Genomic DNA, 21,338 nt, shown 5'->3' with positions numbered 1-21,338 from the left:
GTTATATCACAGTGTTTTATGGATATGTAATAGGCATACGGCTATATGAAGAGAGAATTATGAGTAGGGCAGGAAGTTTCGCGAGTCTCCGGATGCCCGCAAACGAGTGATGATCTCCTGGTAATCTCGTGTCTCCCTCCCGGTCCTCAAATAGGCATCATTGCGCACCCTTCTCACCCCTCCCCACCGCATCTCTCCTCAGACACGTCGCGCGCGCACACCCTGTCAATCACCATCAAACCACCACCTCTCCTGGCAGCTGAGCGGGACGCTGCAAAATCAACCCTGACACTCTGACCAATGTGAGGAGAGTTTACTCGCACGTGACTTGTTTTAGCTCTTTTGGTCCGATTAGAAACTTTGCAGTGTGAAAGCGAACCGCTCCAAGAGCAAAGAGCAACAATGTAACAATTTTAATCTCTGTTTCAGAACAACTGAATCGATTCACAGGTGTGAAAGCACCCTAAGAGATATCAGACAAAAGCATGTCTCAAAAAAAAAAAAAAAAAAAACCATTAGAGATTTATTATTCCCCTTTTTTACAAAATGTAACAAACCTCTGATGTCCCTAAAATGTGTGTGTGTGTGAAGTTTCAGCTTAAAATACCACACAATGTTTTGTAACTCTCTGAAACTGACCCTTACCATGCGTTCACACCACAGGCGGTGAGAGCATCAAAGGTCGCTCTGGCTGCACTGGAGACAACGCTGTCTGCCTTCGGCTCCGGCGTCGAGAGCGTCAAAATTCATAACACTGATCTCGTATTTAAGGTGCAGCATATCAGCGAATCAGTTACATTCCTGCATAAAACATGCTTTCTAGCGTGAAAATGTTGCACACTTTATCGAATTAATTTAACAATGGACGATCAAAGCATTAATGCACATTGGTAACTCGCCAGTAACTTATTTAATGCATTTACCTGTAAGAAAACATTGCAAATAACTGGAAATCCGGCGACCGCACTAATCAAGCGGTGGACTACATGATTGCTTGCCGCCGAACGATAAATTATAGATTGGATATGCGGCCGGCCAGAAGTACGGTATGCACATTAATATAGCAGCATTTTTTATGACACTGTTTAATAGTAATTAACATTTTTACTGTGACGGTTGGGTTTAGGGCTGGAGGTAGGTGTTGATAAAAATACAATGAATAGGAAATTTAATAAATAATTGAAAATTCTCGTTAACTTCCACCCGCAAATGTATCCGATAGCAAAAACACCGCCGAACTGCGTCATCGCTCATTACCATAAAGTTGACTTTGTTTTAACTCTCCTCAACACCTATAACAGCGAAGACGTGCCGCGCTGCTCCTAGCCGCTTATCGCCACCAGCTCTCATTGAAAATGAATGACTTTCGGCTACTTTGACACTCCAGCCACTTTCAGTGTGAACATACAGATATAGGCTTTGATGAAAATTGTGGTGTCTTGGGGACTGTCGCTTTACATTTAAATGAGCGGAGAGCAGAGCTACAAACTCCAATGTGTATAAGGTAGCATAACGACAGATTCGAAAACAAGACTAACATTGTGAGGGAGAGATGGTCACTAGTGAGCGGTGCTTTCCCCCTCTGGATGACATACAAATGTCAATCAAAGTGTTTCTGCAGACCGTTTTTATTAAGTTTGATTACAAAAAATACAATTATTAACTTTTTACCATTAGAAGCTGGATCTATTCCAACACAGGCTCATTCTGAAAACGTAGTCCCGTAGACGTTTCTGGAGACCGCGAATTATGTAGCCGGAGGTACGTATGGCTGCATTTCATTTTTTTAAGTGAACGTTGCGGGGCGGTGTGATGCCCTTTCTTTTTTGCGCTTACCGGCTGACCACTTACCTTTGTGTGGAGGGCTTTCCAGCCGCAACCAGTTTGTCCAGTTAGCTCGTCGTGTACGTCGGCGGACTTGAGATGCAGTGAGGAGCTGACCACGATGTCAACTGGGTTCGAGTCCGGGGAAAAGCGTTTCCAGAAATCAGGTAAGACAAAAACAGAATCCAAAAAATAAAGTGAACAAGTGAATAGCAGAGTGAGAATGTGGTAAAGTCTGAAAACATGATAAAAATCTGATGTGGGCTTTTCTGTTTCTGTTTGTAAATCGTCGGTTGGGTTTAGGAAAGTAAGCGGGTGGGCCGGTCAATCTGTAAAATTGGTTGGGTTTAGGAAAGGAGGAGGGTGGCTAGGTCGATTGGCTGGTCGCCCAGTTAATCATTTAGTCATTCAGACAGACGGTCACTGGACAGCGGCCTCTGGTGGGTTTACACAAGAACCGCACAGGTATGAACAGTACTCACAAGAGACATTCAAGATACAAAAAAAGTGCAGGCAGCGGCCTCTCGTGGATTCACAAAAACAAAAACTGCAAAAATACGTGCTTCCTGGGACGCATTTCGCAAACTCCAGAAATGTCCACGGGACTACTTTTTCAGAATGAGCCTGGGTTGATCTATTCCAACGAAATCTCACGGCAATTCGTAACTTTTAGTGGCTAATTCATATGAATTTGTACAATCGAATTCGTACAATTTAGTATGATTTGCTCATCACCCAATGACGGTGGGGGTTAGGTGCCAGCCTCCTTTTTAAAAATCATACAATTTCATACGACTGAACTTGTACCAATTCATACGAATTAGCCACTAAACTGGCAAAACTAAAATACTTACGTTTCCTCATGAAATCAGGCTATCTATTCACACACAACTGTGTTCAAACCCCTTATAAATGTGCTTTTTGTATAATAGGTGCCCTTTAATGGGCAAGAAAAAAAAAGTAACTAGTAAACTAGTTGTTTTAGTAAACTAAAACAACTCCCAACAGAAGAGCAGAAGTAACATAATACAGAAGCAACAAACAGACAAACAAAACAGACTTAAACAAACAAAACTAAACAGGATAGTGACACAAGTGAACTCAATAGACAAATCAAGAATGCAAAGGAACATGGAGTACACAAAAAAAGTGTGTGCAGTGCCATCTAATGTCCAACACGTGCACTGCAGCCTAGGGTTGTGACAGCTGCTACTGTGTGTAACTTTCAGGGAACAAAGTGTTTAATTCATTCATTCATTCATTTTCCTTTATCAGGGGTCGCCACAGCGGAACAAACCAGCATCTATTCTGGCATACATTTTAAACAGCAGATGCCCTTCCAGTCGCAACCCAGCACTGGGAAACACCTATACACTCTTGAATACATGCACACATGGCCAAATTAGTTTACCCAATTCCCCTATAGAGCATGTGTTTGGACTGTGGGGAAACCAGAGCACCTGGAGGAAACTCATGCCAACACAGGAGGGAGAACATGCAAACTCCACACAGAAATGCCAAGTGACCCAGCTGAGACTCGAATCAGCTAACTTTTTGCTGTGAGGCATCAGTGCTAACCACTGAGCCACTGTGCTGCATATTTAAAAAAAAAAAAGATCATCAAAATAAGGTCGTATTTTTAGTTTTAAAAAAATTAAGAAAAAACTAAAAAAATAAGGTTGATATTCAATATTTCACTAACTAAAGTAAACAAAAAATAAAAAATACTGTTGCAGATGTATTGTTCATTGTTGGTTCTAGTTAAAACATTTCACTCATGTTAGCAAATGTTAGCATTGGGCAATAATCTCTGTCTGTTGTTATTTTAATTTATTTTATCTGTGTGTGTGTGTGTGTGTGTGTGTGTGTTTGTGTGTGTGTGTGTGTGTTAAAGACAAAAGCGATGTTGTTTCAGTATAAATGCTGGAACGGGCTTCGACTGACGCAAGGGGCAGCAGGTAATATCTTGCCTGGGGCAGCGAATTGGCCAGTTTACAACACACAAGCAGGACAATCAGTGAAAATTAAAGCCATGCTGCTTAACTCCAGCGCCCAGTCAAAATGTGTATTACTGTTCTGTTGAAGAAACACCCGTTTGTACGAGCGTCAGTATGTATAAGTGCAGGAAGCTGATTCAGAAATTCCTCAGAGGAGCAGCGATCGGTCTGCTCAGGCGTGTTTGATGTGTGTGTGTGTCATTTACAGCTGGTGATTTCGAAACATTAGGACACACAGATGATAAGAGATGATGATGATGAAGGCAACAGCAGGGAAGGAAACCACACCCTCTCTCTACGTGTGTGTGTGCGCAAAAGAAAGAGAGAATAAGTGAGTGAGTGTGTGTATTCTGATATTGGTGCTTTACAAGGACCAACTAAGCTGGTTTATGAGGACATTATTCAAAATCATATGTAACTGGGTTCTCACATTCATAATGTGCCATGTGTTCAGTGTATAAAATACCTTACGCCTATGGCCCGTTTCCACTGAGAGGTACAGTATGGGTCACTTTTATCAGGCTTGCGTTTCCACTGCCTAAAGGGTACTCTTTTGGTGGGTGTGATGTACGCCAAAGTTTCAGACAACGTCATTATTAATTGAGGTAATGTCACAGTAACGCAGTAATCATATGAGAAGCTCTTCTCACAAAACAGAGGCTTTATACACAAATACTGGTGTATAAATGTTCATTACTGACCTTTCTATCAACATAATTTGATTTTAATTGCAGATCAATGACTACTGCCTACTGTAACGTCTGTAATTACATTAAATAAATAAACAAATGCAGCATATATGAACACAAACAGACCCTGACAGTCTCCAATATGTTATCAATTACAGAAAAAAACTACACACAGCAGACATTTAGTCCTTATTTGGGTTCAAAAACAACACACACAATATAGCCCACAATCAGTGAAAACCTCTCATCTGTGTCTGTAATCTTCACCAGCACATGTAAGCTCGTGTTAAGCCTGATTTATACTTCTGCGTCAAACACCGGCGTATGCTACGGCGCTGACACATAGCCCTTCGCCGTGGCCATCGCCGTCACTGACGTGCACCTCTCAAAAAATGTAACTACACGTCGCAACGACGCGTAGCATAAGCTCTGTGATTGGTCGGCTTGGTAGCGCTGACGAGTCTGGGCGGGACCGAGAGGCGCGCGAATGGCGCGACGCCGCGCGAGCGATTGTTTACAAGTGTGGAGTCCCGTGAAGGAGATCCGGATGGAAAGTTTTGTTTTGTGTTTACCTCATAGTTAAAGTTGTTGCACGTCCGCCGGTTCCTGCCTCAAAATGAGCGAGTTTGAGCCACTTGTACATCCCGGAAGTGTTCAGGAAATGCAAAAAAGTAGCGAAGAAACTTGACACAGAGGAACATTTACACCTCACTGCCAACTAGCATTTCGGAAGTGTTAATGCAGACCAACAGAGACAGCGCGCAGAAGTATAAATGCACAGCCACGCGCGTTGCATGCGCCGTGGGTTACGCCGGTCACCTGATGCAGAAGTATAAATCAGGCTTTAGAGTACTTCCGTCATTCCGAGTTCATAATAGTCCATAGGGTGATGATAATAGTTAAACATGGCAGTTTGTTCATTGTTTTAGGTTGCTGAAGCATCATTTGCTGCTGTTTTTTCACGCTTCTCCTTTGTTTTTTAGCACTTCACTCTCGTGTTTGTTTGTTCTGACAGGATCGGATACGAGAGCGCTTTAATGATCATACACGTTATTAATATCAGCTCAAGATCTTGGTTATTGTAGTTATCGATGCAAGAGATCGCACGCTCTCTGGAGAAAGTAAAACCGCTCACACTTTTAGATGTGCTTGTAAAACAACAGGACACGGAACGATTTTGTGCTTCTTGGCTTTGTGGTTAAACATCAAGATGACGACGATAAGGTTTGTTTGAGCTCAATTTGACCATGGCTGGTTATTATATGTATATATTATTACTGTGTAATGTCTCGGCTGTGTTTTTAAAAATGCCACTTCCTTTGTTTTCATTCTCCTGCTTCTGCGAGTGACGCTTCTCTGTAAACCAATGGCGTTCAGCTGCGCGTCTCGCGCTGCCTTATGGTACCCTTTGGGCCTGTTGGTATCCATTGCAAAGGGTGACCAAAAAGTAGTACTGTGCGGTTCGCTTTTAGGTACCCTTTGAGAGTGGAAACGGCCATAAAAGCATACCGAGCACTACCGGACCACTAGAGAGTCACCGTAAACCACCAATAACAATGTGTGCGGGTGTGTGTGAGGGAGAGAAAGAAGTTTTCCTTTTCTTATTAGTATGCATTTGGCTTAGTTCCTTATTTATCAGGAATCTATCTATCTATCTATCTATCTATCTATCTATCTATCTATCTATCTATCTATCTATCTATCTATCTATCTATCTATCTATCTATCTATCTATCTATCTATCTATCTATCTATCTATCATGTAATCTGCAATGCTTTGGTAATACTTGACACATCATGGCATTAAAACTCTTGTGAATGAACTGAATTTACAATAAGAAAGTAAACTTGTTTGTGAGTGTGTGTGCGTGTGTGTGTGAGAGAGAGAGAGACCAATAAAACCATCAGTGATGCGCCTGCAAAACACACACACACACACACACACACACACACACACACACACACACACACACACACACACACACACACACACACACACACACACACACACACACACACACACACACACACACACACACACACACGCGCGCGCACACGATTGTAAATGAATCATTGTAAATATATTGATTATTATTGTTTTTATTACCGTTTTATCTTAAAATGTTGATTGTTAAATGTACAGTTTATTCTGAGCTATATTTATATTGATTTGTATGAATAATATGATGTTGAATAATAATTTAATATATTGAATATTAATGTGATATATTGAATAATATGATGTATTGTTAAAATTTAATTTAATTATTATATATAAACATCAACTCTTTTTTTTTATTTACTTATTTTTTATTATTTATTTACTACTATTTACTGTGTGTACTGTTTTATTGTATATATGGTACTTTATAACTGCTTTGGCAATACATTTGTAACATTTGTCATGCCAATAAAGCAATTATTGAATTGAATTGAGAGAGAGAGAGCGAGAGAGAGAGAGAGTAATATATTAGTTTTACTGATATATTGTTATTTTTATTAATCTATTTTTTTTTACATTTCTTTTCTTTATTTCTATATTATATTTTACGTTCATATTTGTTTGCACTACTGCCCTTTTTGCACTGTCTTGTCTGTATGCAGCGACACTGCACTGCTTTGGCAATACGAATGTACAGTTATTTGTCATGCCAATAAAGCGCCTAAAATGTAAATGTAAATGTGTGAGAGAGAGAGAGAGAGAGAGAGAGAGAGAGAGAGAGAGAGGGTGTGAGACAGTGGTGTGTGTGTGTGTGTGTGTGTGTGTGTGCGTGTGAGAAAGAGAGGGAGAGAGACCAAGTGTGTCTGAGTAAGAAAGAGGGAGAAAGAAAATTGTGAGAAAGTGAGTGTGTGTTTATGTGTGTGTGTATGCGAGAGAGAGAGAGAGAGACAGAGAGAGAGAGAGAGAGAGAGAGAGAGAGAGCACGACTGATAACACGCTGAGACATGAGGCAGTTCAGAATGTGGATAGTGTCAGAAGTATGTAAGCACTGGAGCGGGTTCAGAAAACACTGAAGTAAAACAGCAGGAAACACTGATTTACCTGAAGAGGAACTGCAGGAGAAGGAAAACTGACATTTAAAAACCCAGTCGTAGAGTTTCATCTACTGGAACACTCAGAAGGTAAGAATCACTTCCTTCTCTGAATGAATCAGTCAGTTTATTCGTCACCCTGATAACCCACATATTAAAACACTATAGTTATTAATTTATAGTACACACTACAGTGTTTTGTGAACTATACTATAGTCAAATGTACTGTAGCTAACTGCATATATTACAGCATTTCATTAATATTTAATGAACACCAATACATGTGTGTGTTATGATTAATTATCATGATAACTGCTTATTTAAAGCCGTTTGCTCTATTTACCTCCTCATATTCTCTTCATCATATGCAACAGAATCATTTTGTTTCAAGAATTACAACAGAAAGTGTCCGTAGGTCTTTTCAATACAAAGCTCCCTCAGACTGGAACAATCCTCCCTTCCTCTTTTAGATCAAGTCATTTAGTCCTTCCAGGGCTCATTTATTTTCTCTTTTGGAAACAACTTGTACATGTTATTAATATTGGTTCTGATTTAAATGTTTATTATTCATTTGTATATCAAATTGTTTGTACTTCTGATGATATGTTTATGTTTACTGAGGCTTTAGACTGTGGGAAGTGTTTCAGGTGAAGTGTGCTGCTTGTTTGTTATGACGTCAAGTACTAAGATGTACTTCTTAGGGACCCCCTCGAAAATGAGATGGTTAATCTCAAGGGGCTATCCCATTCAATGAATTCAATACTTTAGCTTTTACTACAGTAAACTGATGTAGTATAATATACCCTACAGTTTTATTGGGTTTAGCTGTTGTGTTACTGTAATGTCAACAGATTAACTGAGGAACTTTACTGTAGAGTGTTCAAAAGCACTGTGGTATTTACTAAAACTTACTACAGTATCTTTTGATAGACAGAACCAGTGCTACTCACAATTTTTTTTTTCTTTAGCAAAAATGACACCTGATATTAACCACAAGTATAGAGTATTTTTAAAAAATGTCCTTTGTCATGATGTTGACCTCCAGGTGATGACGGCGCTCATCACTTGTGTATCCGGCGAGGGCAGCCTTTTCTCAGCTAGACATGCTGACATTTGCCCCTGACTTTGAATCGTTTATTGCTATGATCGTTTTAACAGAAAATGATTGTAAATTTGATTGTGCTCATTTTAATCACGCTGAATTTAATCAATGTTTTCTCTTTTTTTAATTATGCAAAAAATAATAGCTAAATTCTTATAATAAAATTGATTGGACTTTATTACAGACATTAAGTAAGTTCAAAGCAAATGCCGTAAAATAGGAAATTACTTTGATTAAATAAAGCCTACATATTAAATATAATAAAATACAAGGCCACATATTTACTTTATTTACTGTGTGGGAACAGTTAGAGAATAAAAACTCAGCATCATCTGAATAAACTATATTTAATCCACTGTTTTATGATCAGATTATTATTTGTGAATCATTTGGTAATTAAACCTAAGACCTGATGTTGACAGTGCTGCTTACAAGAGATATACAGGCATCATTCTTATTTGTAGGTTTAAGTATTGGAGGCTGGAATGTAAATGTAGGCATATTAGTGTTGGTTCACATTCATCTGGATCGCGGTACAAGGAAGTAAGATTTGTAGATCTTTTAACAAAAGGTAAAACTTTTACAAGAAGTAGTGGAAAAAAGTTATTGAGTTGAACTTTTCTTTGCACTTAAACACCTGACCACTAAACCAGTTATTAGGGTCGATGTGTTTTTATTAATATTTTTACCAAATTTGATGTTATACGCTTTCCAGTGATGTGTGGTTTGTTAAGATTGGACAATATTTGGCTGTGATGCAACTATTTGAAAACCTTGAATTAGATGGTAATAATGATATTGATAAATACGATATTAATAAATACATTAATGATTATATATATATATATATATATATATATATATATATATATATATATATATATATAATTCATATATAAATATAAATTCATGTATATATATGAAATTAATAAAAAAATACATAAATATATGTATATATATATATAATTAATAATACAAATAAATCTATAAAATTAAAACACACACACACACACACACACACATATATACACATATACATATATATATATATATATATATATATATATATATATATATATATATATATATATATATATATTTATATATATATAATTAATACACATCTATAATTTATATCTAAAACAAAATATTATATATATATATATATATATATATATATATATATATATATATATATATATATATATAATAATTATATTATTATATTATATATTATTATTAAATTATTTATATATATATATATATATATATATATATATATATATATATATATATATAAATAATTTAATAATAATAATAATTAGTACATATTACTTTTAAATTAAGTTTACAAATTAAGTTCTTATCAATGTTCTGTTCTTATTAATCAAAATTACATTTTGATAAGCTGTAAAAAAATATATTGTGATCCATATTTATTTCTGCTTTTAAATTGCATTGTGGGATCTAGATCTTTCTTCCAACAACTTTTAATCTTAAAAATGTAGAAAAGAAAAGACTTTTCTGAACGTGTATTAGTGTGCAGTGCTATGTATTGTCAGGGTTGGTGTTGTATATTACGGTACAGAAACCTCATAATAAACTGCAGTATATTTTCTGCTATTTTACACACTTATTTCTCTAGATTTTATTTATCATAAATTAGATATCATTCCTTACACGTTATATTATTTTAAACTGCTAAAATGTCAATAAAGGTCCCTTTGTTATTATGTATAGGGGTTGAACTTTCCACATCAGAAGTAGACAGAGCGGAGATCAGATTAGTGTGTGTGGCAGACCTATGTCCTTACACCTAAACCGCATTTCAATGCTGTGTAACTTTGATATACTTGTATAATGACAAATAACTTAAATCTAATCTAATCAGCATCCATCCCATAATGCAGTTCACAACTGTAAATATTTGGAAAACACTTGTGAATCACTTGTTCAATAACAGATACTTTACACTGTGCACACTGTAAAACTGCTGGGTTTAACACAATTCCTGCATGTTGTCACAACACGAATCTACAGTAAGTTAACTTACGCTGTCATTTTTGGGCCACACTTTATTTTGATGGTCCGTTTGTTGAATTTAAGCCACATTCCATCTACATGCCAACTAATTCTCATTAGATTATAAGTAGACTGTCAGATTGGGGTTGGGCTTAGTGCAGGGGTGTCAAACTCATTTCCTGGAGGGCTGAAGCCCTGCACAGTTTAGTTCCAACCCTGCTCCAACACACTTACCTGTAGGTTTCAAACAAGCCTGAAGGACTCAATTAGTTTGATCAGGTGTGTCTAATTAGGGTTGGAAGTAAACTGTGCAGAGCTGCGGCCCTTTTGGAACTGAGTTTGACACCTGTGGCTTAGTGCAAATTGACATGTATTGGAAGAAGAAGTATCAGCAGATATTGCATTTACATTACATTTACATTTAGTCATTTAGCAGACGCTTTTATCCAAAGCGACTTACAAATGAGGACAAGGAAGCAATTTACACAACTAAGAGCAACAATGAATAAGTGCTATAGGCAAGTTTCAGGTCTGTAAAGTCTAAGAAGGGAAGTATTTGTAGTATTAGTTTTTTTTTTTTTTTTTTTTGGGTACAGTTAGTGTGATATTCAGAGAGGCAATTGCAGATTGAGAAGTGAAGTGGAGACTAAATAGTTGAGTTTTTAGTCGTTTCTTGAAAGTAGCGAGTGACTCTGCTGTTCTGATGCAGTTAGGGAGTTCATTCCACCAACTGGGCAGATTGAGCGTGAGCGTTCGCGAAAGTGATTTCTTCCCTCTTTGGGATGGAACCACGAGGCGACGTTCATTCACAGAACGCAAGTTTCTGGAGGGCACATAGATCTGCAGAAGTGAGAGCAGATAAGAAGGAGCAAGGCCAGAAGTCACTTTGTAGGCAGACATCAGAGCTTTGAATTTGATGCGAGCAGCAACTGGCAGCCAGTGCAAACGGACTAGCAGCGGAGTGACATGTGCTCATTTAGGTTCATTGAAGACCACTCGTGCTGCTGCATTCTGGAGCAGTTGAAGAGGCTTGATAGAGTTAGCTGGAAGCCCATCTAGTAGAGAGTTGCAGTAATCCAGTTTGGAGAGAACCAGAGCTTGAACAAGGAGTTGAGCTGCATGTTCAGATAAGAAGGGTCGGATCTTTCTAATGTTGTAGAGTGCGAATCTGCATCATATTGCGTGCTAATACTCTAATGGACCATCAAAATCAAGTGTTATCATAGTGTTTTTGTAAATTTAAGTGTACCAAACAGAAAGAAATTAAGTTCTCTACCCCCCCCCCATATAAAAAAATAAAACGAAGTAGTGTGTTTGATGTGTGTAGATTGAACAACCAGCAAAAATCACTTGAGTGTATATGGTAAAACATGTACAAAATAAAAAAATACAAAAATTAACATTTTCTTAATATGGTTTTTGGCATAAAATGTGTCTATTCTGTTAAAAAAAATGGCTGCCTTAAATAAAAAAACATAAATCAAACAAATGTGAGAATTTTGTTTCATTTTCTTTCTTTTTTAAAGTTATTTATTTATTTATTAATTTATTTATTTTTTGATTATACAAATATACCTGTGCAACTTATCCCTTTTTGGTGGTGGTGCTGGTGTTTTGTCATCACATACAGTATTTGGTCATCTTACAAGCTAATCAAATCATTATTTGAATGGTTTTGCAATGATCCTCTTATTGCACTTCTACAAAACCGCCATTTTAAACCCTCATAAAAAAAGTGAATTATCCTCTATCCTCATTTGTAAGTCACTCTGGATGTTTTTTTTACTCTATTCCTCCAAACATTAGCTTCAAGTCTTATCAAACAAACCTGATCAAGCTAATCAGGATCTTCAGGATTACAGAAAGCACAGATAGGTGGGATTGTTCAGTTTGTGCCCATCGTTACATAACAATGCATATGAGGAACACACCCCTGGTTTCACTGTCCTGCAGAGTTGATGCACCATTGACCTACAGCAGAGCCTGCAGTATAAACCCGTGATCATGAATGACTCGTCTAAATACCTTTACACTTCCAGTGTGCTGTAATGAAGAGCCTGTAAACGCATGCTTAATGATATGTCATTAAAAAGCAAGCATTACTTTCCATGAACAGCTCTAATTATATGTGATTACCTAAAAGAATGCAAATCAAATCTAGAGTCTGATGTGAATCCTGACTGACTGATGAAGTATACATTCATGCATAAAATGACCCTAAAGACACAGTATGGCCACAATGTCTTCATGAAAGATGATCTTTAATTAATATTATAAGGATTGTTTGGCAAAAAAGAAAGATCTATAATTTTGACTAATACATTGCATTGTTGACTATTCCTTCAAATACACATCCAGCTTAAAGTGACAGTTCTCCTAAAAATTAAGATCGTTCTTCATTTCCTCAAACATTTCTAAATGTTTACAAAATTATTTCTTCTGTTGAACACAAAACAAGATATTCTGATGAGTGTTGACATGCAAAAGTAACATATTTTTGTTAGTTTGGGAAACTGTCTGTAAGCTGAGAAAATATGATATATATTTCCTTCTATGCTAATGAAGGACTACTGAGACATTCCAAGCATGGGATGGGTCCTCCTGGTGAGGCAGAGTTCCTCACAGCTCCGATACACATCTCTGCCATTTGCTTACAGTAACCATGTGCTCTTCACCATACACAATTCATCTGCTCGTGTTCTTCTTTCAGATAACTTTGTCATGTTTGGTGTCATTTGACAGTTTATGACTTCAGTGTTGTAGTGATGAATCAACAGAGACATCGATTAATTGTGTTTCAATCTACAATATATTTACTATTGTTGGGTCATGGCCTGAGGAGAGTATGTTAATGTACTTCTCCCCCACTTCATCTCTTCAACTTTGCTCTCACGTTCAGCTGGTTTTGGGGGTTGGTTTTCACTCATGTTTGACAATGCTTTGCTCAGGGTATAATAGGGAAAGGTAACTGTTGATTGGGGAGAATTACTTTTACTCTGCATCTCCCACACACCGGTGCGTAGCCTCATATGCTAACAAAGGCAGTTTCACTGTCTTTGTTGCTCAGCAGTGCATATGTTACAGCTAATTTCTTTATACAGTATGTTAGTTTGTTTCATTCTAATGTCTGTATATTTGATCATGTAACTTAATAAACAACTTTGCCTGCTTTAAGACGTAGAGATTCTTTCTCTTTATCAATGATGATAACAACTTTAATGGAGTCAGATTAATTACAATGGAGTCAGATAAATAATGGATTTAAACACGCTATCCTTCAACTGCTTTCTGTTTCCGACTATTGGTTCAGAATAGCAGCGTAAGCTTCAAGCCTTACACTGTCCCTTTAAATAGACCTAATATGCATATTACTCTATATTAAGATGTAAATAAAGTCTCTGACGTCTCTAGAGCATGGGTCACCAAACTTGTTCCTGGAGGGCCGGTGTCCTGCAGATTTTAGCTCCAACCCTAATCAAACGCACCTGAACAAGCTAATCAAGGTCTTACTAAGTACACTTGACACATCCAGGCAGGTGCGTTGAAGCAAGTTGGAGCTAAACCTTGCAGAGACACCGGCCCTCCAGGACTGAGATTGGAGACCCCTGCCCTAGAGTGTGTATGTGAAGTTTCAGCTCAAAATATTTACAAATAATGTTTTATAACTCTGTGAAACTGATTCTAACTGTGGCGTTTTGGTGACTGTCGCTTTAAATTCAAATGAGATCGTGCTATTTTCAGAAAAGGGCGGAGCTACAAATGCCTGTGTGTCAGCATAGTGGAAGATTTAAAGCATGACTAACAGGATCTGTGTGGAAATGAAGGGTTTCAGAATTCATATCCTCTTAGTTGCTCACATTAACTTCAGCAGCCCAAAAGTCTAAAAGTGGACAGCTGCTTTGCTTATGCTAAAGAGGAGGAGATGGTCAGTATTATTATTATTATTATTATTTTTTTAAAAAAAGAATAATAACATCACTGCATTGAAGAAAAAATACAACAACAAAAAAATTAAGGGAAAATAAACAAACAAATAAAGCCCTTTACAAAGCCTTAATCAATAAGAAAGATCATAAGTAAAAAAAAAAGTTTTATTATTATTATTAGTATTATTATTATTATTAATAAGCTTAAGAGATTCAACATTGAAGGAAATTTCAGCGAGTAATAAATCTGGGAATTGCCTTTAACTTATTTTTCTGTATAAAAATTACAGTGTAACACACACAAAAAAAGTCGACAATAAGATCGAGAGCATGATCATTACCAGAGAAATTCAGAAATATAGCAGAGATGGTCACTAGTGGGCGGAGCTTTCCCCCTCTGATGACACTACAAAGGGAGAATGTCAGTCAGAGTGTTTCTGCAGACGGTTTTTATGAAGTCTGATTATAACGAATATACTTTTAATAAATGTTTACCATTAAAGGCTGAATATATTCACACACTGCTGCCACACAACTGTATTTAAACCCCAAACACACAACTGTATTCAAAGTAATTTTTGCAAAATAGCATAAATTAGCATGTGACACACTGTTAACCCGTTTAGAAGGCTAGCACATTTATGTCATGTTTTACATGATGTTAGAATGAATTACCTCACATTAATACTATGCTAACATAAATGTAACATTGTTAGCATATTTTTAATACCAACAATCATATTTTCAACGTTCTAGCAGTTAACATTTTGCAAACAAAAATAAGCATGCAGCTAACCTATTTCTAGCACACATTAACATGTTGCTAACATGTTTGTACGACACATTAACAGCATAGATATTCCAGTTATACAGTGTAAAAAATGGCCGTGATTTCAACGGTAAAAAAAAAAACTGTAAAAATGCTACAGTACAAATCCGTAATCTGGTTAACGGTATGTTTCCTTAATATATACGCCGAATAACCGTGAATTGACTTTCCCAGAATTCCCTGCATGGCACATAACTTTTTATGCATTTGGTTGACAATCATAGATATATACACTAGATGTCGCCTGGCCTATTGTTGTCTATTGGACGGAATGCGTCAATAGCGCCGCCATCTTGCTACAGGGTAGCGCTCCTTTGAAATGAATGCAGGACTAAGGTACAGTGGAGGACTGTGGCTATCCAAAGACAGAGATATACACATATACACATATATCTATGATCGGAAGTTTTCCTGGATGTTAGTGGGTATTTTTTTTTTCTAATTACGAAAATTATAATTTTACCTCACTTTTCTACATTGATGGATCAGTGACCGCACGGCACTCCTGACAAAAAGCTTGTGTTTGTGTGTATAGAGATGTACTATCCACCCTCCCTGTTAAATTTGATCTAATCATGTCCTGAAACACAGCTCCTCTCCTGCTTTCACTTGGCAGCGCAGCATCTCGTTGTCATATTTCTTTTGCATTGTTTGCTGATTTTATTCAACAAAACTAGCATAAGCCGAGTGTTTAGTGCGAGTTGGTGCTACTTTGCCTTATGGTGAATGCAGTAAGTGACTGTTATCATCAATAACGTTACCTGATTAGCACAAAAGTTCAGAACATACAAAAACAGAAAAAAACTTAATATTACCTATGAAATAATCTGCCTTTGTGCTTTGTTTGCTCGTTACTACACCCGTAGACAGCGCTAAAGTCCCGCATCTTCACGTAATAACACTGTCTTGACTAGTGCGGTTGAATGACACACGTCCTGGGAGCACTGTACCAATGTGGCGGCGCTATTGACGCATGCTCAGGTTCCCTATGCCATATCTAGTGTATATATCTATGGTTGACAATAATATGGATCTTTTTAGTTGTTTCCCCATCAGTTATGTACATTAGAGATTTATGTTAAATCTAATGTTCATTAACAATGTTTATTTCATGACTTTAATTTTATGCGTGTCACCATACTGGTGTTTAGTAGCTGTGTGAATGACACTGAGCACCTTCTATATGCTGATACTCTTTTCTGCTTGTGGGAAAGGTTGATTGTGATGAGCATTGGCTCATTATGTAACTTCCTCATCACCACCTGCATGTGGGTGTGCTACTGTGTCTAACTGTTAACAAAAGATGTGTAGATGTTGATCATTAAAAATACAGACATATTACCTCTATAAATTAATAAAATACAGTAATTTACCGTAAAAATGAAAAATTACTTTTACGGTTTGTACCGTGTTTTTAACGGTAAAGTACTGGCAACCACAGCTGCCGATTTTTTACCATAAATTTTACAGATTTATTTTTTAGTGTACATTCGTGATTAACCAGCCTGATCTCATGAGGAAACGCAAGTATTTTACGTTTTGTCAGTTTAGTGACTAATTCTTGCGAGTTCAGTCATACGAACAAAAAGGTACGATTTTAAAAAGGAGGCGTGGCACCTAACCCCACCCCTAAACCCAACCCTCATTGGGTGATGAGCAAATCATACTAAATTGTACTATTTAGATCGTACGAATTCATACAAACTAGCCACTAAATAAAAAAAGTTATGGATTGCAGTGAGATTGTGTTGGAATAACACTCAGTGGTATGTGCTATATTTAGGGAAATAATCATGAATGCTGTTTTTAGCATGATCACTATCAGGCATCATCATGTCAGTGCACATCTCCTCACATAGATTTGGGTTTTTCTCTGCAAACGTCACCTCAACATTGTCATCAGGGTAAAGCATGTTTTAACATGCATCTTTCCTCCCAATCCAGTTCTCCGCACATCTGCTTGATGAATTGTGTATTTGGTCACATAAACTTATGTGAACCGTCTTTTATATACAGTTAAAGTCAGAATTATTAGCCCCTCTTGGATTTTTTTTTCTTGTTTAAAAATTTCCTAAATGATGTTAAACAGAGCAAGGAAATTTTCACAGTATGTCTGATAATATTTTTTCTTCTGGAGAAAGTCTTATTTGTTTTATTTTAGCAAGAATAAAAGCAGTTTTTAATTTTTTAAAAACCCTTTTCACAGGTCAATAGCCTCTTTAAGCTATGTTTTTTTTTTCCCGATAGTCTACAAAACAAAGCATCGTTATACAATAACTTGCCTAATTACTCTAACCTGCCTAGTTAACCTAATTAACCTAGTTAAACCTTTAAATGTCACTTTAAGCTGTATAGAAATGTCTTAAAAAATGTCCAGTCAAATATTTTGTACTGTTATCATGACAAAGATAAAATAAATCAGTTATTAGAGATGAGCTATTAAAACTATTATGATTAGAAATGTGCTGAAAACAATATTCTCTCCCAAAAATTGTGGAAAAAAATATTAACATGGAGTCTAATTATTAGATAAATCTGACTTTAACTGTAAATATTTAGTATCAGCAAAATATTTATTTATTTTTTATTAATTTATTTTTTTGAGTGTGATTGCATCTTGATTGAACCATTTTTACATATTTGGACTAGAAAAACAAGCTCTTTAAAAAACAAGAAAAAAAAACCACTAAATAAGAAATACATTTGAGCAGTGGGGGACGGTGGACTATAACAGTGGTTCCCAAAGTGGAGGCCGCTTGGTGATTTCTAAAAGTCAAATAAATTGTATTAAACTAGATTTACTATATTTCATCCATAAACCACAGAAGACAAAATAAATAGTAGTAAATTGTTACATAAAGCAACAACATGCAAATAAAACACCACCAGGCTTTCAATGTGTATTTGTTTAATTGTGTTTACATTTAATTAACAACACAGCAATAGCAAAAAATTGATTTTATAGCACCAGATTAAACTGACACTTTTATGCCAATCAAATACATTAAAAATAAATACAGGCCACAACTGAACATTGAGAATGATGTCTGAGTAGCGGAGTTTAAAATGACCCAAGAATAGAGTTGTGTTGGAAACGTTGTGCACATTAAGGCCCAATCCCAATTCTATTTTTGTACCGCTTCCCCTTGGCCCTTAAAACAGAGTGTGAAGGGGAAGGGCTTTAAAATTTCCCCATTATTGCACCTGCACACGTCATCAGATGTCAATGCAATCTCTTGCTTCGTGTGAGATCAGAATCAGATGATCGCGACTGCTGTAGTTATTCCAGTATATATATATATATATACATATATATATATTAAGGGTGGGGCCGAACCCGAATACGGTATTCGGAAAGGCACGAATAGCGTGTTTTTACGAATACTTATTTCGAACAAATACTTGAAAAATTATTTGTATTCGGGAGCAAGAAAAACATTATATCAAAAAGCAGCATTTCCTCCTGAGACCACAGTGCATGCCCGCGTGAGTGAGTGAGTAAGTGAGAGAGAGAGAGAGAAAGAGAAAGAGAAAGAGAGAGAGAAAGAGAGAGAGAGAGAGAGAGCGAGAGACGCTCAGTCGGAGGGCGGGGCGGAGGTGACTGGCACAATCTTCTCCACAGATACAGACAGAGAAGGCACGGCTGAGCGAAAAAAATACTTTACTGCATCACTATTTTTGTGAAATAGATTTTTGTACCTTAATTGGGTTCCAGATGCAGTTTATAAACTTGTAGCGGAGTTTGATCGGGATCGGGAAGTTTGCAATCGGGTGCTCTCTGTTTACGCAACGTTAGCTCTGTTAGCGCAACGTTAGCTCTGTTAGCGCGGTAATTTAGACAATAGTCTGTTGACAGAGTAACATTAACGTTCGTTTATAAAGGTTAAAACGATGCTTGTGCAGTTGTGTCGAATAGTATGCACTTATGGGAGTTATATGGTACGTCTACATTACTGTCTTTTGCAGACAGCAAGATATATGCTATAGGCTAGTTAACCTTAGCATAGCTTCCCGTCACTTTTTATTAACTTTAAACTCCTCAAATACATTTGGGCACCCGATTAGAAAAAGAGTGAGACTGCTTCTGAGCCATTTCTTGGTCCTCCACCAGTCAAAAAAACAAAAAAACAAAAAACATGTTCTTTGTGGAACAATTTTACAGTCAGTGGAGCTGCAGATAAAACAACTGATACTGTATAATGTGTGCAAAAGTGAAATCAGCAGAGGCAGAGATATTAAACATCTGTCAACATCTTCTATGCATAATCATTCATTTTTTTTCAGCTAAGTCCCTTTATCAATCTGGGGTTACCACAGTGGAATGAACCACCAATTTATCCAGCATATTATTTACGCAGTGGCTGCCCTTCCAGCTGCTACCCAGCACTGGGAAACATCCATACACTCTCTTTCACACACATACAATAGGGAAAATTTAGCTTACCCAATTCACCTGTATTGCATGTGTTTGGACTGTGGGGGAAACCGGAGCACCCGGAGGAAACCCACACCAACATGGGGAGAACCCAGTCAGGGCTCGAACCAGCAACCTTCTTGCTGTGAGGCGACAGTGGTACTCACTGTGCCACCGCGCAACCTTCTATGTAATGTATTATCACATGCACTAAAAGCATCCTCTCCTGATACTGTCTGTGAACCCCACACAAGCATCAATCCCCCCAATCAGCACAGCTATGCTCTGCTAAATCCTCCACAAGCACCAAACCATCAACACAGCCACATTCTGCCCCAGCAAGTCAGTTTCAAACATAAAAACAAACAACAACAAAAAACCAATTTTGTGTCTGTTTTGTGGCAGGCAGATGACAATAGCAGGGCTGTATCTTTTAGTATTATATAGAATACTTTTGTTCTGCCAGATCTCCCAGGCAGGGTTTTATTTAGATGTATTTAGTTAATTTTAGTTTTTGGAATTCTGTCCACTGGAAAAAAGTTCTTTCAGAAGAACAGTTTTTTGAAATAATATTTGTTTTTATTCTGTCTATTCAGTGTCCTTCAACAAGAACGGTGGTGGTGGGGTTCATAATATTCACAATGGTATTTTATTAGTTGTTGGTTTAACCATGGATGAGATAATGGCTTCTATGTTATTTTCTTTTCAATGACATTTCTTGTCACATGTTCAAAAACAACAACCAATATTGCATGTCTATAATTTATATAATGGGTATAATTAAACAATACTTTCACTATAATGTAAATTAGAAGTGTAATAGAAAAAATATATATTTTTGCGCCATTTTGAATTTTACTCGAATACAAATACAAATACAAATACTTTTCCCCCCTCAACAAATACAAATACAAATACCGGCTGCTCCGCACATCCCTAATATATATATATATACATATACACACTATTTATTAATCTTGATAATGTTATTTAATTTAAAGAAAAAAAAAAAAAATCCCCATTGGATCAACATAAATAAATGACTTAAACTACATAAAAGAATATTATAACTGAAACCATAATAAATGAAGTGGAAACTAATGAATAGTTAAAGTTTCCACTTTTTACAGTGTAGTTCATGTTAACTCCGAGTGCATCAACTATTGTAATGCATTAGTTAGAGTTGAACTGTGATTAATAAATGTTTTAACTACCTTTTCGTACTGTTACCGTCTGCTCGGCGCTTCAGTGCACCAAGCACAAAAACAGCCAGACACAGGAAAAGTTTCTTTCAGGCCATCTACCTCATGAACAGTTAAATATTCCCCTTCTGTGGAATAAACGTGTGCAATACACACTTGCACACAGCACCGTATATCAATATACAATGCAATACTTTCTCCATTCGCATTTGTACACAGCACCGTATAACCTGTATGTTTATAACAAATCTGTACATACAACTCAACATCTACTAACTGCATCTCTGTTTAATGTTTATC

At 36.8% G+C, this 21,338-nt stretch overlaps 2 protein-coding genes across 7 annotated transcripts in view; both read left to right on the top strand.

Moving 5' to 3' along the window:
• The window catches only part of si:cabz01074946.1, a 199,179-nt gene that overhangs the window by 166,883 nt on the left and 10,958 nt on the right, over positions 1-21,338 (top strand). The window lies entirely within an intron of this gene.
• The window catches only part of ltb4r2a (leukotriene B4 receptor 2a), a 60,833-nt gene continuing 46,958 nt past the window's right edge, over positions 7,464-21,338 (top strand). For all 6 annotated transcript variants that reach the window (XR_015494519.1, XR_015494520.1, XR_015494518.1 and 3 more), the window contains exon 1: positions 7,464-7,633. The gene's annotated coding sequence lies outside the window, so the exon portion shown is untranslated. The remainder of the gene's footprint in view (positions 7,634-21,338) is intronic.

This window comes from Danio rerio, chromosome 7 (assembly GCF_052040795.2).
Source record: "Danio rerio strain M-AB ecotype USA chromosome 7, GRCz13ab, whole genome shotgun sequence".
Taxonomy (NCBI): domain Eukaryota; kingdom Metazoa; phylum Chordata; class Actinopteri; order Cypriniformes; family Danionidae; genus Danio; species Danio rerio.
The sequence above is the reverse complement of the archived record's forward strand: the minus strand, read 5'-3'. Positions and strand labels throughout refer to the sequence as shown.